Below are 16,784 nucleotides of genomic sequence, written 5' to 3' on the forward strand. Positions count from 1 at the left end.
CAGCAGTTACAGCAATATTGGCAATATCTCAAGAAAACCAACGTCAATGTATTTTAAAAATTAGTATAAAATATATAAATTTTTGTCCAGAAATAGTGACATAGTGTGCTTATTTTATGCGAAAAGAGAAATCTCAATGATTATTAAACGTAGTTGAAATATTTTCTTTTAAAACATTATCCCTGGCATTGCATCCTGATATTACTTTAGTATTTTTTTGTATTAAAGCGAACTTTTTCAGTAAGTACAGTAACTATTAGCGACACTTCACTGAAGTGTATTGACGTCTTCGGTGTTCACCAGAACGTGGATTTTCAACACACTGAGAGCAGTAAATGAGTGTCTACTATACATCAGTGTGCCATAATTGTGATAGAATGCTGTTTAATCCATGTTGCGTGAGAGACGTCAAAGTTTATTGTGTGTTACACATATTCATTTGTTTAATAAAGTGCTGCATGCCACGTTCCGTTTACTTCAGAGGAACGTGGTATTTGATAAGTCTGTGTGAAGGAAAGGACAGGGGGGTTTGAAGCTGATCAGGTGTAGGGTGGAACCGTGTCTGGCATTCTTCAGTAGTGACCCCTGTTTTTCAGTGGATGTATATGTTGTTTTGAGGAACGTACTGAACCACTTGTAGTCTGGTTCTGCCTTCAAGCCCGGTTTTAATGCATTTCCCAGCTTAGGACCTTGGACTTCCAAGGATATACCTCAAGATTTCACACACTTGTTAATTGATCGAGCGTGTGATTATCATTAATGGGGCTGTGATCTCAAGTTGCTGTTCGGCGTTGTCTGAGACATACATTTCTATACATTTGCCTTCACAGGATTTATGAAAGACAAAAAGACCTTCGATATTGATCACAGTGTGCCAGGCAATCTGTGCAAAATCATTACCCCGTTGTAAGAACCAAATCAAAGTGATGATAAAAAATCGTATCCTAATGGTGGGTGTCTAGTGCTTCATCTTTTGCTCAACCGGGAGGCTTAACATCTATATGATGACTAACATCTAATAGTTTCAGAATGAAGAAAGTAAAATAATGGAAATGAAACATAAAATATGTCCTATTACCCAGGTCCTTGAATTTAAGTCTCTATGTACATGTTCTTATTGCTCTTAAATCTGGTAACTATTAAAGGTTTCTTGTCATGTGTCTAAACGTAGTCATAATTTGTGATGCACCCAAGGTTAACAAAATGTATTTACCAACAACTAATTGAAATCAACCTTGACGTATGTGACACCTATGCCAGGTAATCACAGTAGGAACATGAAGTGCAGTTGTCAAATAAGTAGGGGTCTATGCCTACTCCTCCATAATGGTAGCTACCTTGATTTGTGTAATGCAGTGTGTACCTTCCTCGATTGCAAGCAAATTGAAGAAACTCCATCTTTTGTGGGCATGCCGGTGTCTGACGTAGGACATACAACCAGGATATGGGAATTGCTGAATGGAGCGTGTGAAGTGTTCTTGATTATCCTGGTCACAAAATGTGAAACTATGGGAGAAAGCATCCGAATTATGCTCATAAAAAGGAATGATGAGAGTTATAGTTTTAACATAAGAAAGCAGATAAATCACCACCACAAATCAATAACTTATGATATGTTTGTCAGTGAATAAGTAAAGGGAATGGTGGGAGACCTAGTACTTCCACAGCATGAAATAGATGAAAGTAAAAATCATTTTGAACCCTAATGGTTCATTAGGTAACAAAATTGTGATCCATACAAAAAGTTCACAAGGGCGTTGTATAACAGTGGAAATTACAGAATGTCCCAGGCACATCATGATGTTTTGGACCGAGCAGAGAGAGGTGTGCTCATTGCTGTGTATTTGATCATATTATATGTAAGTTCTCCAGAGTTGTCACAAAGAGGATCTGACACATCATCTGTCATGCATGAAATAACGGTAGACAGATGATGCAGGAATCATGTATCCATAAGTTCATTGAAGAATAATCTGGGCATATTAGCATCGCTCTCTAAATTGAACTTGCAGTCATCTTATCCTACTGAAGTAGTTGGAAGAAAGAGATGTTTTACGTCATAGATCTCATCAATGAGATAACAAGGTTAACCCTGATACCACCCCAAATTCAGTTGTTCCAGAGTCTGAAAACAGTCCGATATCAACGGACATCCACCGAATGACATCACTAAGACCGTGGATATTGATCTTCCTTTAGAGACCCACCTTTGTTCTCTGAGAATCAAAGCCTAGCCTTAGGTAATGTCCACATTCCTGAAACAAGGTGTTCGATGGCATCTGTCGCTGTAGATACGCATGTTCTGCAATAGCTCGCCATCTGGTGTTGGGCCGGAGTGTTACAAGTTGTTTTTCTTCGAAGAAGTCTTTCGAGTCACGGGACCGAGTGACTCCTCCTTTTGTCTCCATTGCGCATGGGCGTCGACTCCATCCTCGATTGTTTTTTTTCCGCCATCGGGTTCGGACGTGTTCCTGTCGCTCCGAGTTTCGGAACAGAAAAAATAGTTAATTTCGGAAGATTTTCGTCGGTATTGTTGCGTTCGGGATCGGCATACTTACATTCAACACCGCATCGAAGATCGAAGAGCTCCGGTGCCCTTCGGGGTAATTTTTCGATCCTCCGTCGGGGCCTGGTCGGCCCGACCGCGTGCTGAAGAACGCCGATGGAACGGACCCCGTTCCGTTTCTGCCCCAAATGCCACAATAAATACCCCTACACAGACCAACACTTGGTCTGCAACCTGTGCCTGTCACCTGAGCACAGCGAAGACACCTGCGAGGCCTGTCGTGCGTTCCGGTCCCGAAAAACACTCCGAGACCGTCGAGCCAGAAGACTTCAAATGGCGTCCGCACCGACAACCCGACGGGAGTTCGAGGAACAGGAAGAGGAAGGTACCTTCTCGATCCAAGACTCAGACTCCGAAGGATTCGACGATACACAAACCGTGAGTAAGACGTCGAAAACCACACAAAGAAACATTTACAAGGCCCAGGGGACGCCACTGCCACCAGGCCATGGCTCAACCCATAAAATCGGTGACCGACCGTCGGCACCGAAAAAGGCCCAAACAGTGCCGAGATCGTCCGACTCCGGTCGAGACACCGGCACGCAGCCTTCTCGGGACCGAGAAAGTGCTGGAGACAAGCCTCGACACCGAGATGCCGGTGTGGACACGGCTCGACGCCGAGACAGCGGCACCGAAACAGATCGACGCCGAGAGGTTTCGGCCCCGAAAAGGAAAAAAGTCACCTCGGAGCCGAAAAAACACGCAGACACAGTTTCGACGCCGAAACAAACTGCAAGCGACCCAGCTTCAGGCTCTTATACAGAAGAGCACTCGCTAACCTCCCAAATGCAGAAGCATAGGTTTGAGGAAGAGCTACAAGCAACTGATGCGGACCATACGCAAAAGCGTATCTTCATTCAGCAGGGGACAGGAAAAATAAGCACCCTTCCCCCCATTAGGAGAAAGAGAAGGTTGGAGTTCCAGACGGAACAAGCACCACAACCAAAAGTGGTGAAAAGAGTTACACCACCACCCTCTCCTCCGCCCGTGATTAACGTTTCACCAGCACAAACGCCATCACACTCCCCAGCTCACACCACCATGAGCCAGGGTGACCAAGACCAGGACGCATGGGACCTATACGACGCCCCAGTGTCAGATAACAGCCCAGAGGCATACCCTACAAAACCATCTCCACCAGAAGACAGCACCGCGTACTCTCAGGTGGTGGCTAGAGCAGCACAATTTCACAACGTAAGCCTCCACTCAGAACAGGTCGAGGATGATTTCCTGTTCAACACACTCTCCTCCACCCACAGCTCCTACCAAAGCCTGCCTATGCTCCCTGGTATGCTCCGGCACGCAAAAGACATATTTAAGGACCCGGTCAAAAGTAGGGCAATCACACCAAGGGTGGAAAAAAAGTATAAGCCGCCTCCTACAGACCCGGCTTTCATCACAACACAGCTGCCACCAGACTCTGTTGTTGTAGGAGCAGCTAGGAAAAGGGCCAACTCTCACACATCTGGAGATGCACCACCCCCAGATAAAGAAAGCCGCAAGTTTGATGCAGCTGGTAAAAGAGTCGCAGCACAAGCTGCAAACCAGTGGCGCATCGCGAACTCCCAGGCACTACTTGCGCGCTATGACAGAGCCCACTGGGACGAGATGCAACATCTCATTGAACATCTGCCCAAAGACTTCCAAAATAGGGCAAAACAAGTGGTTGAGGAGGGACAGGCCATCTCCAACAACCAGATCCGCTCCTCCATGGACGCTGCAGATACAGCTGCACGGACAATTAATACATCTGTAACTATCAGAAGGCATGCATGGCTCCGAACGTCTGGATTTAAACCAGAGATTCAACAAGCAGTTCTCAATATGCCTTTTAATGAAAAAGAACTGTTCGGTCCAGAAGTGGACACAGCGATTGAGAAACTCAAAAAAGATACGGACACTGCCAAAGCCATGGGCGCACTCTACTCCCCGCAGAGCAGAGGGAATTACAGCTCATTCCGTAAAACGCCCTTTCGAGGGGGGTTTCGGGGTCAAAGCACACAAGCCAGCACCTCACAAGCCACACCGTCCAGTTACCAAGGACAGTATAGAGGAGGTTTTCGGGGACAATATAGAGGAGGGCAATTCCCTAGAAATAGAGGAAGATTCCAAAGCCCCAAAACCCCTACTACTAAACAGTGACTCACATGTCACTCACCCCCTCCACACAACACCAGTGGGGGGACGAATAGGTCATTATTACAGAGCATGGGAGAAAATCACTACAGACACTTGGGTTCTAGCAATTATCCAACATGGTTACTGCATAGAATTTCTACAGTTCCCTCCAAACATACCACCAAAAGCACAAAATTTAACAACACACCATTCCAATCTCCTAGAGATAGAAGTGCAGGCACTATTGCAAAAGAATGCAATCGAATTAGTGCCAAACACACAAATAAACACAGGAGTTTACTCACTGTACTTTCTGATACCAAAGAAGGACAAAACACTGAGACCAATCCTAGACCTCAGAGTAGTCAACACTTTCATCAAATCAGACCACTTCCACATGGTCACACTACAAGAAGTATTGCCATTGCTAAAGCTGCACGACTACATGGCAACTTTAGACCTCAAGGATGCTTATTTCCATATACCAATTCACCCATCGCACAGGAAATACCTAAGGTTTGTATTCAAAGGAATACATTACCAATTCAAGGTACTGCCTTTCGGATTAACAACCGCACCAAGAGTCTTTACCAAATGTCTAGCGGTAGTCGCTGCACACATCAGAAGGCAGCAAATACATGTGTTCCCATATCTAGACGACTGGCTAATCAAGGCCCATTCGTTAATAGAGTGCTCAAATCACACAAATCATATCATACAAACCCTCTTCAAACTAGGGTTCACCGTCAATTTCACAAAATCCAAGATTCGGCCACGCAAGGTACAACAATACCTGGGAGCCATAATAGACACATCAAAAGGAGTAGCCACTCCAAGTCCACAAAGAATTCAAAATTTCAACACCATCATACAACGCATGTATCCAACACAAAAGATACAAGCAAAGATGGTATTACAACTCCTAGGCATGATGTCATCATGCATAGCCATTGTCCCAAACGCAAGACTGCACATGAGGCCCTTACAACAATGCCTAGCATCACAGTGGTCTCAAGCACAGGGTCACCTTCTAGATCTGGTGTTAATAGACCGCCAAACTTACCTCTCGCTTCTGTGGTGGAACAACATAAATTTAAACAAGGGGCGGCCTTTTCAAGACCCAGTGCCACAATACGTAATAACAACAGATGCTTCCATGACAGGGTGGGGAGCACACCTCGATCAACACAGCATACAAGGACAATGGAACGTACATCAAACAAAACTGCATATCAATCACCTAGAACTTCTTGCAGTTTTTCAAGCACTAAAAGCTTTCCAACCAATAATAGTTCACAAATACATTCTCGTCAAAACAGACAACATGACAACAATGTATTATCTAAACAAGCAGGGAGGGACGCACTCCACGCAGTTAAGCATGTTAGCACAAAAAATTTGGCATTGGGCAATTCACAACCAAATTCGCCTAATTGCACAGTTTATACCAGGGATACAAAATCAACTCGCAGACAATCTCTCTCGAGATCACCAACAGGTCCACGAATGGGAAATTCACCCCCAAATACTGAACACTTATTTCAAACTCTGGGGAACACCTCAGATAGACTTGTTTGCGACAAGGGAGAACGCAAAATGCCAAAACTTCGCATCCAGATACCCACACAAACAATCCCAAGGCAATGCCCTATGGATGAACTGGTCAGGGATATTTGCTTACGCTTTTCCTCCTCTCCCTCTCCTTCCTTACCTGGTAAACAAACTCAGTCAAAGCAAACTCAAACTCATATTGATAGCACCAACTTGGGCAAGGCAACCCTGGTACACAACGCTGCTAGACCTATCAGTGGTACCCTGCATCAAATTGCCCAACAGGCCAGATCTGTTGACACAGCACAACCAAAAGATCAGACACCCAGATCCAGCATCGCTGAATCTAGCAATCTGGCTCCTGAAATCCTAGAATTCGGGCACTTACAACTTACCCAAGAATGTATGGAAGTCATAAAACAAGCAAGAAGGCCATCCACCAGGCACTGCTATGCAAGTAAATGGAAGAGGTTTGTTTGCTACTGCCATATTAATCAAATACAACCATTACACACAACTCCAGAACATGTAGTGGGTTACTTGCTTCACTTACAAAAATCTAACCTAGCTTTCTCTTCCATTAAGATTCACCTTGCAGCAATATCTGCATACCTGCAGACTACCTATTCAACTTCCCTATATAAAATACCAGTCATTAAAGCATTCATGGAGGGCCTTAGGAGAATTATACCACCAAGAACACTACCTGTTCCTTCATGGAACCTAAATGTTGTCCTAACTAGACTTATGGGTCCACCTTTTGAACCCATGCACTCCTGCGACATACAGTTCCTAACCTGGAAGGTGGCATTTCTCATCGCCATTACTTCCCTGAGAAGAGTAAGCGAGATTCAGGCGTTTACTATACAGGAACCTTTTATACAACTACACAAAAATAAAGTCGTCCTAAGGACCAATCCTAAATTTTTGCCAAAGGTTATTTCACCGTTCCATCTAAATCAAACAGTGGAACTTCCGGTGTTCTTTCCACAGCCAGATACCGTAGCTGAAAGGGCACTACATACATTAGATGTCAAAAGAGCATTAATGTATTACATTGACAGAACAAAGAACATCAGAAAGACTAAACAACTCTTTATTGCATTTCAAAAACCTCATGCAGGAAACCCAATTTCAAAACAAGGTATAGCCAGATGGATAGTTAAATGCATCCAAATCTGCTACCTTAAAGCTAAACGACAGCTGCCCATTACACCAAGGGCACACTCAACCAGAAAGAAAGGTGCTACCATGGCCTTTCTAGGAAACATCCCAATGCAAGAAATATGTAAGGCAGCCACATGGTCTACGCCTCACACATTCACCAAGCACTACTGTGTAGACGTGTTATCCGCACAACAAGCCACAGTAGGTCAAGCTGTATTAAGGACATTATTTCAGACTACTTCCACTCCTACAGGCTGATCCACCGCTTTTGGGGAAATAACTGCTTACTAGTCTATTGCAGAACATGCGTATCTACAGCGACAGATGCCATCGAACTGAAAATGTCACTTACCCAGTGTACATCTGTTCGTGGCATCAGTCGCAGTAGATTCGCATGTGCCCACCCGCCTCCCCGGGAGCCTGTAGCAGTTTGGAAGTTACCTTCAATTATTTATATATGTATCATCTCAACCTTAAATAAGTGCATACTTAGTCACTCCATTGCATGGGCACTATTACTACAATTCAACTCCTACCTCACCCTCTGCGGGGAAAAACAATCGAGGATGGAGTCGACGCCCATGCGCAATGGAGACAAAAGGAGGAGTCACTCGGTCCCGTGACTCGAAAGACTTCTTCGAAGAAAAACAACTTGTAACACTCCGGCCCAACACCAGATGGCGAGCTATTGCAGAACATGCGAATCTACTGCGACTGATGCCACGAACAGATGTACACTGGGTAAGTGACATTTTCATTCTCAGTGATGGTCCACCCTACCTTCTATTCAAGGTGTTCAGATGTCAGGAAATGTGAAGCCAATTTAGTGGTGAAACATTTTCATCTTATTGTGCTATGGTTTCTATTATCCTGGTTCTGATTTTGTGGGTTGTCAAGCCTACATATCTTAGACCACAGAGACACTAAATCATAACCTGTGCTATTATAGTTGTTACATTTACGTAGTTGCCACATAGTTGCTAGGGGGTGGTAAATACCACAAGCGCCACATTAATAATGGTTCACTGCTTTTGGTAAGTTCGATAGAGGGTGGGAGTGCCACGGAGATAGTAGGTCTAGGTTTGTTATGTACCAGTAAATATCTCAAGTTCTTGCTCCTTTTAAAAGCAATCAGAGGCTTTCCCAGGTTTTAATCAGCCAGTATTCAAAATGTGCCAATTCTTATTGATGGTCTTTTTAATCTTGTTGGAGAAAAGCCAGGGTACGTATTTACATGTACCAGTCTTTCTGATCAGTCCTTGGTATGAATTTTAAAAGGGCTGAACAGTTATTATCCCTAGCCATCTTCTTGGCTTCATCATTTGTTTAGGATAGGCTCTATCTGTCAATTGTTCTGTAGGTTTGTGCTCATAGTCTTCATAGGTTAATCGTTCAGAACAGTTCCTCCTGATGAGAAGGAATTATTCTTTTGGTAGATTTTCCCTCAAGGATTAAGGAAGAAAACTGTAGATCTTTGACTATAGGACAATTGTGAAATGGAGGTTTGTGAGTATTTTTCACCTTTTCTAATTCCTTGATGACTGTGTTGAAAAGTATGAGCATCTGAAGGTATCACTTGTGGGGAGGGTTAAAAGGTGACTTTTTTCTTCAAGCCAGTGTGTCCAGAGCAATATCCTTTATGGTTTTTAAAAAACAATTCTAAGAGATCTCACTAAAAAAACCTGCCAACTCTGTACAGTTAGTGAATTCATCTCCTTCACAAGTGGAGACAAAACCCAGTTCTTTATTAAGTGCTTGCAATTCTGTTTTGTCCAGTACCCTACAACTCAAGTTTTTTGGCTTGTGGTTGCCTGGGATCCCTTGTCTTACATGTCTGGAGCGGTGATGGTGGAAGGTTCCGTTGAATTTTATGTGGTTCCACCTATATGGTCTTATTCAGGGGCTTTCATTCTGCATCTAGATCTATATCTTTCCACTCTGCCACAGAAGGTCTGTCAGCAGAGAGGAAAATATTTAGTAGGTATAAGGAAATGGGCCATTATTTGTGTGGCCTGAACAAGTAAGGTGCCCTCAATCCCTCCTTTCTGGGAAACAAACAACATGATTGTCTCAGAGCAGAACAGTCCAAGGCCTACTCATCAGGATAGGTGGTGTGGGCTAGTTATCACCATTCACTAGCATGCAAATATAACAGTCAATAAATGTCCATGACAGTCCATTTACCATGTGTTTACCATGAGTGAATCACAAGTTACGAGGCTTACCCACAGTCACTCATCATTCTTTTATTTCGATTTATAAGAAAATAAACCATGCAGGCACAATAAATATACATGAAAATAAAACATTAAAGTCATCTAAAAATCCAGATACATTGAATAAACACATCAGAATAATCTAAAACTGTACAGGAAGAGTGTGTACACAATTTAGGACTATTAACAATTCGTTGATAGCCTCAGTTTCACAGTCTCCCTCAGAAAACTAGCCACAGAAAAACAATTATGATCTGTAGACCATAACTGTAAAAATGTTAAGGCTGGTCTCGCTTGAGTGAAATGTAAACCCTTTGTATGCAGAGCTATAAATTTAGCACTCAGGTGGGCATACATCCCACAGGTTAGTATAAAGTGCAACATGTCTTGTACTGAAGTTGAATTTCTCCCACTGGGTGCCAGGCCACCAAACTGATGCCGGCCTCTCAGTACTGTGAGCCAGCAGTGTATCTTAGCCTAGATCTGGTCAAAAGATGTTGATGGTTTGTGCTGCGCCATATCACCAGATATGGCTCGATATGTGGGGTAAGTTTCAAAAGAGCTTGTGCACTGGCTGTGAGTTTCACTGACTGCCCCAACTCCCTCCTATCTTTTGTATAGGTAATAAAGCTAGATTTAGTCCACTTCAAATATAATCTGGTAATACTTTCGAGGTTTTAAAATATACCTGGTCACCCTATAGCATAAAACATTGATTTTACATCATTCAGCCATCCAATATGATGTGCCTCATCCAGTTTCAAACGGTTCTTTATGATGCCTTTGTTAAGGAATGGCTCACTTGATACCCAGACAGATAACCATATGAGTAGCGGGTGGAGGACAGGGACATAGAAATTTAATTCACTCCAAGTTCCTTGTGAGCTGTATATGCTGAGGTACTGTGGGGGAGAGACAGGAGTTGAGTTGTCTTTAAAAACAAAAAGGAATACTTCACTATTTGTAAAATATGTGTCCTCATAGCCCCAGGTAGCACTCCCATAAACATGGGCTGAAAGGCGCCTGGCTTGGTAGATCACCCACTGTAAAAAGTCCAAAATCAGGAGATCCAAAAGCAAAAAATCCAGATTGATTACATGGGCAGAACCTATTTCGCTACAGTAGGGATTGGCAGAAGATTTATGCTTAGAAGTAGTAGTTTATCCTCAGCAAAAATTATCTATCTTGAAAATCTTTGTCCACAGTCTGCCAAAACTTTCCTTCACAATGCCCAACAGGTAGTGGCTATGCTCAATTCCTAAGTGGCCCAGTGACAGTATCACTTACACTTGCATCTCATTCAGAATCACCTAGACCAGTGGCTCATTCAAGAGAGGAAAGAGCTGTCTTGCACCAATGTATTTTATTGCTGTAAAAAAAATCATATTTTTCTATTATTCACTTGGATTCATGGTAGATTCCCCGTTGGGCTCAATGTTTGTGGAGGCTCAAAAAGCAAGGGGTGAAAGTGGGCAGTCCTGCCTGGTGACCCTTTCCAAGATAACAGGCTGCAATGCCAGGTCAGATATGAATTTCACCGTTGATAATGCATTTAGGAAACCAATTCACAACTTAAGCCAGATTTTTAAACAGTGCATAGCAAAATGGATTGGTTCCTCCATTGAATGTTTTCTCTCATTGATGAATACAACCAATATTCCCTTACCCAGTCTAGGGACTTTATATGTAACATGCATACAGCACCTCAGATTATCAGTTGATGATCCAAAAGTAATGTAACCCACCTGATGTGCGTGAGCTATATGTTAGTTATGAAGTTGGGTCCTGACCTCAGTCATTCTCATGAGGATCTTTAAATCCACATAAAATAGGATATTGGAAGGTAGCTTCTACATTCCAGCAGGTCCTTACTCTCTTTTAGGGTAAGAGAAATGAAGCCTTAGCTCATGCAATAAGGGAAGACTCCCTGATTTATGAAGGTGTCTAAAGCTTTGTGAACAAGGGCCAAATTATGTCTCAAAATTGCAAATAAAACTCTGGCACAAAGCTGTTGGGGCAAGGGGCATTTTCCGTCTTTGGGAATTTAATTATGATGGCAATGTCTAGTCAGTAAAAGGACTTAAAATAGACCGGGCTGTCCCAATTACGTTTTTAACAAATTGTAGTCCACAATCCATAACTCACACAATAGCAAACCATTACTTGGACATCAGTTGCAATGCTCTGTCCCTTACCTTTAATGCAACACAATTTCAAATAACATATCATGTTTTACATACCACTTAGAAAGGGATGGATATTAATGTACTGTTATTTATTGGTTTAAGTATATGTTGTTATTTAGTTACATTTTCCTTTTAATTGTAGCAATTTATGGCTATAAATATTGTGAGGTCATGAGCATTGCATTTGGTGAGCGGGTTATGGTTTGCAAGGCTGTTGTGCCCTTTGTGGTTTGTGGCCGTAACCCTATTGCACACATTTCAGAGGCGTTTTTTAGGTTTAATTAGAAACCATAACTGAACTTTACCTGGGTTTTTAGATAAATTCCTAAGGTTACACAGCCAACCATACCTCCACTTCAACCTTTGTTTTTTCCGTGACTTTTTGAGGTGTTTTTTATCATCTACTTTATCTAAAAGATCTGTGCACCAAGTGTTCTGCAGTCATTCAGCCCTTACTGTGCACAGCAAAGCCCATAGGCAGCAGGCAGGGTTGGCTGTAGGCCTCTGCCCAGCAGCCAGATGCAGTTAACACCCACTGCACCTGACAGGAATCCTGGACTTCAGGCTCCTCTGGCATCATGTCCAATGTCACAGGACCAAAGTCACATTTCTCAGACCCCACAATACCACTTTGTTATGGGCCAATCTGGAAGACTGTGGCACACTGCTCATTGGCTGCTGGGAAGGTGAAGAAGGGTAGAATCACAAGGTAAAATAGATGCACACATCTGGCACAAGGTGGAAAGAGCCAGAACATTCTGGAAGAGCCGAAATATTCTGGAAAAGCTGGAATATTTTGGAAGGAGATGGAAGGTACTGGACACTTCCTTGTCATTAGAGTTGGGAAGATTTAAATAATAGCCTCTGCATTACACTTTGGTGGGCAAACATAGTTGACGGGTTCTCTTTTCTGGTTCCATAGTTTGCAGGGTTTCAGTTCCCCGCACCTTTTTTGTTTTGCTTTCCTTTTGTTTCCTCTGCTGGTTAGGGAAGCTCAGGTTAACCCTGCCTTCCACAGATATTCAGTTTTGCTTGGTGCCATTCCGCAATCCCTGCTCTGACTTCAAATACTCCAAGTCATCCTAGCTCCGGGACTCTCTGCTATTGGAGGTTGCTCTTCTTCGGTTCCTGCACTGTACCAGAGTCGTATGACAGCTAGTCACAGCTTCTATTGTGAGGTGTCCCTGATACTTCTGCATCTTGCTCAGATTGTGTCTCTGCCTACCTCTCTCTTTCACTGTTGCAGAGCAGGCTGGCCCAACCAGTGCCCTTGCGACTGCTCTGTCCACTCAGCCCCATGCAGGCAAGCAACCCGCTCCAAGGACAGTGGCAAGTGGGGAGTTTAACTTGGGTGGTACACCTGCCACACAATAGCGCGCAGGTGTCCCAAGGTGTGCTCAGGAAGGACAGAAACCTCCTGCGGAGCAGATGGGCAAAAGCTCGTTTGAGATCAATTTTCAGAATGAATACAGATACAGGGACTGAGGTATAATCCTGCGCAGATCAGCAGGACAGCCACATGGCTGGGGCGGACACCACAGGAGTCGTCAGGAGGCAAGCCGGTGTGTAGCTCTAGGAAGGAGCCTCCTGAGCACAGACCCAAGAGTGCGTGGGTGGCCTCTCTGGCCGTCATAGGATGCCATGGTCATGGGTACTCTAGCTGCCGGATTGTCCAGGTTATCTAGCCACTGGGCCCAGCCAGGCCATCTGGTCGCCTGCCATCCAGCCAGATAACCGAAGAACTGGCTGGCAAGCCAGATGACTGTAGTGCCGAATGGCCGGTGTGGCTCAATCTGATTTATGCATCCCTCAGGTTCTGTAAGCCACCTTCCTTAGCTGGGCAGGGTGGTGTAGGACTGGGGAGGAGTCTAGGGCTCCTCCAGGCAGAACAGCTCCAGTAATCTTGCGTGAGTTGCAGGCAAAGCCATGGCCACCAATTGTATTCCAAAAATTAAGCACCCAGTCATAAAAAAATTATCCTCTGTTATGAATGCCAACAAGCATGTGTTAAACTATAAATGTACATGCACCATTTATGTTCAGCCATTGTTTTAATCCTTCTTGCGTTCCACTAATCTTCATAAAGTAAGTTACTCATTCACACACAATTATCTCACTGAGGCAGCAATTCACCCATCCATTAGCCTCTCACTTACACCCATTCATTTTGTTTGTTCAATTGTCAATCAGGTCACTCCTGACAGCCTGAGGGATGCGATGAATTGATGATGACGCAGTTCAGAACCCAAGCCCCACTATTATGCTTACTGAGAGCTCCACAGTACCTACGGGAACCACAATATCTCTGTCTTCAGTGCAGTATTCAATGTCCGGTACGATGTATTGTGCCTACTGGAGCCACAACATTTCTACTTAACAAAATAAGCCCTCAGTCCGACACCAGTCGTTGCTCACCTCTCCCTGGACCACTGTCAACTGTGACCACACTTCACACACTCTAGGAGAGTGAGCTTGAACGTTTTGCAAGACTGCAAACAAATACCGGTTCCTGCCTTAAGATGAAAGCTCGGTGGGAAAGGGGCTTGAGACTATGTTTCTAGTAGAGGGGACTACTCTGCTTATTACATGGTTGATTGACTAGAAAACTCGTGTTGCTGCTGTCCCAGGACAATAATTGTATTATTTAGTATTTATATTTTTATTATTATAGCAAGAGGAAGGGACTCAAACTGCCATTTTATTTTAAAAATAACCCTGTACTTCGTTACAACAGAAAGAAAATTTGAAAAGTAACTCATGCAATATTGGCTGGTCACCGGCAGCACCGTTTCTGAGTACTCCCATCCTTCGTAACGGTGCTAATAAATGGAAGGAGCAAGTGATTAGCTTAAAATCAGACTTTTTGCTCAAGTGGTGCTTTAAATATTAGGACCATGTGAAATTCCACTGGCTTTCCATTAGTCATGGACACTGGGACACCACAGATAAAGGCAAGGCTGTTGGGCGCTAGCTACATGATGTGGCATTTTGAAAACTGGCTGATTATGATGTTTTATATAAAAGACAAGAAAATTACACACCACATGGTATTTTTGTGGATCTCTTAAACACCACATTGTATTTTTGTGGATTTCTGTTTGTGCTAGCTGTGGTTTTGCTAATATACGTTTTTATCATTAGCTATTTTGTTCTCTTAGACAATTATGCTTTTCTATTTCATGGCCAATAATTGCAGTTTTTTCACTTGTTCCGAAGTCACCACCAGTTCTGTTGTTTCTCAATTATTTTCACCGTGCACTTGATATGGGCACCTGAACTGTCACATCATGCTTCATTTTGTGCATTCATCTCTATAATTCTTCACCATCACCATCACCAAATGCATCATACATGCAACTGAACACAAGCATTCAGACATCCATAAAGAGATTAACTTACACAAACGCAATAATAATGAATGAAGAGGCCATGTCAGGTATGAGCAATACCAACTGGCTTTGCCAATTCTTGTTTTGATTTGGTGTAAACCTGTTCAATAGTGTTTAAAAAAATTGTGTTTGAAGTGCTGTTAATGTTGGGCAATAAAGGTACGTTTTTTGGTATATCTGGAAGATCAATTTATAGATATCTACGGATCTGATTTGCGGGATCTGCAAATTTAATTTTTTTTATAATAATCCAATCTTATTGGCAAAGGGAGTTTATTCTGCTGTCGGCCATTTTGGAGGCACCCATTTGGATCCAAAACTGTAAAACTGGCTGTCTGCAAAACGACCAAAAAATGTTGTGGACACCATTATAGGATTCAGGGACTTGGGGCCCGCAGTGCAATGGCCTTTCCTAATGTACCATTCCTATTTTGTGAACTGGCATGCAAATACCGACTCGCAAAATAGGGGATTACGACTCACAATTAGGAAGGGATGTTTCAAGGGCGTCCCTTCTTAATTGCGAGTTGCAGTGGCATGTATGTTTGTTTTGTGACCACAATTGCGGTAATAAAACAACTGCAGTTAACACCAATTTCTAATTAGTTAACCCATTCACATATGGGGACCCTTTTCCCCTTGTGAATGGAAGTGAAAATATTTTTTCATAGCAGGTAGTGGTCCCACGGACCACTGCCTACTCTGAAAAAATGAAAAGAAAAGTTTTCATTTTTTTGATTGAAATGCATCCCGTTTTCCTTTAAGAAAACGGGCTGCATTTAAAAAAACTTTTTTATTTAAAAATCAGTCACAGACATAGTGGTCTGCTGTCGTCAGCAGGCCTCCATCCCTGTGAGTGCGGCCATTTCCATTGGGGTCGCAAATTGTCACCTACCTCATGAATATTGATGAGGTAGGTCATTTGCCACCCCTTTGGGAATCGCCAACAGTGTACTTAACACTGTTGTACATTTTATTTTGCAACTAGCAATATGCAATTCCAAAATGGATCACAAATTGCGAGTCGCAAAACAAAAGTTTGTACATCTGGCGCTTGGTCCCAGAGTCCTAAAAAAAAGTTAGGAAAGGGCATATAAGGGGGCGGTGTGAGAATACTCTGACTCCCAGGCACATGTGGCGGGGCCTCATAGGAAGCCCCCTTTGATCAAAATTAAAAAAGATCTTAATGTAGATGCAGGATCCATGAATCCAAAAAAGAATTAAAAAAACAGAAAGAAGGGCCTGGTCAGAGGCCAGGCTCTGCTGCCAATCCCTTGTTTAGATTTCCATGGAATTTAGGCCATGGAATACGATGCTAACTCCACTCCTTCCCCTTTCAGTCAAATAAGATCTGTAATTAATGCCAGAATCTGAAATGACTGCACAGGGGGAGAAAAGGGCTAGAAAGAAGGAAAAAGCACTATGTAAGCGTTTCGACCTGGTGTACTTGTGAGCACAGCCTAGTGGAAGGCAATGGGCAAGGGCCCTTGGTCTGAAACGGTAAACCCTAAACTCATAAACCAAGGTACCATGAATCTAAAAATAATTGCATTCAACAGGATACAATAGCTTAAGAGTATCAACAGAATGG

At 43.2% G+C, this 16,784-nt stretch overlaps 1 protein-coding gene across 3 annotated transcripts in view; it reads left to right on the plus strand.

Annotated features, from left to right (window-relative positions):
* ADHFE1 (alcohol dehydrogenase iron containing 1) overlaps positions 1-16,784 on the plus strand; it is a 300,399-nt gene that overhangs the window by 212,563 nt on the left and 71,052 nt on the right. The gene's annotated exons all lie outside the window — the stretch shown is intronic.

The sequence above is a fragment of the Pleurodeles waltl genome, chromosome 2_2, assembly GCF_031143425.1.
Source record: "Pleurodeles waltl isolate 20211129_DDA chromosome 2_2, aPleWal1.hap1.20221129, whole genome shotgun sequence".
NCBI classification, from domain to species: domain Eukaryota; kingdom Metazoa; phylum Chordata; class Amphibia; order Caudata; family Salamandridae; genus Pleurodeles; species Pleurodeles waltl.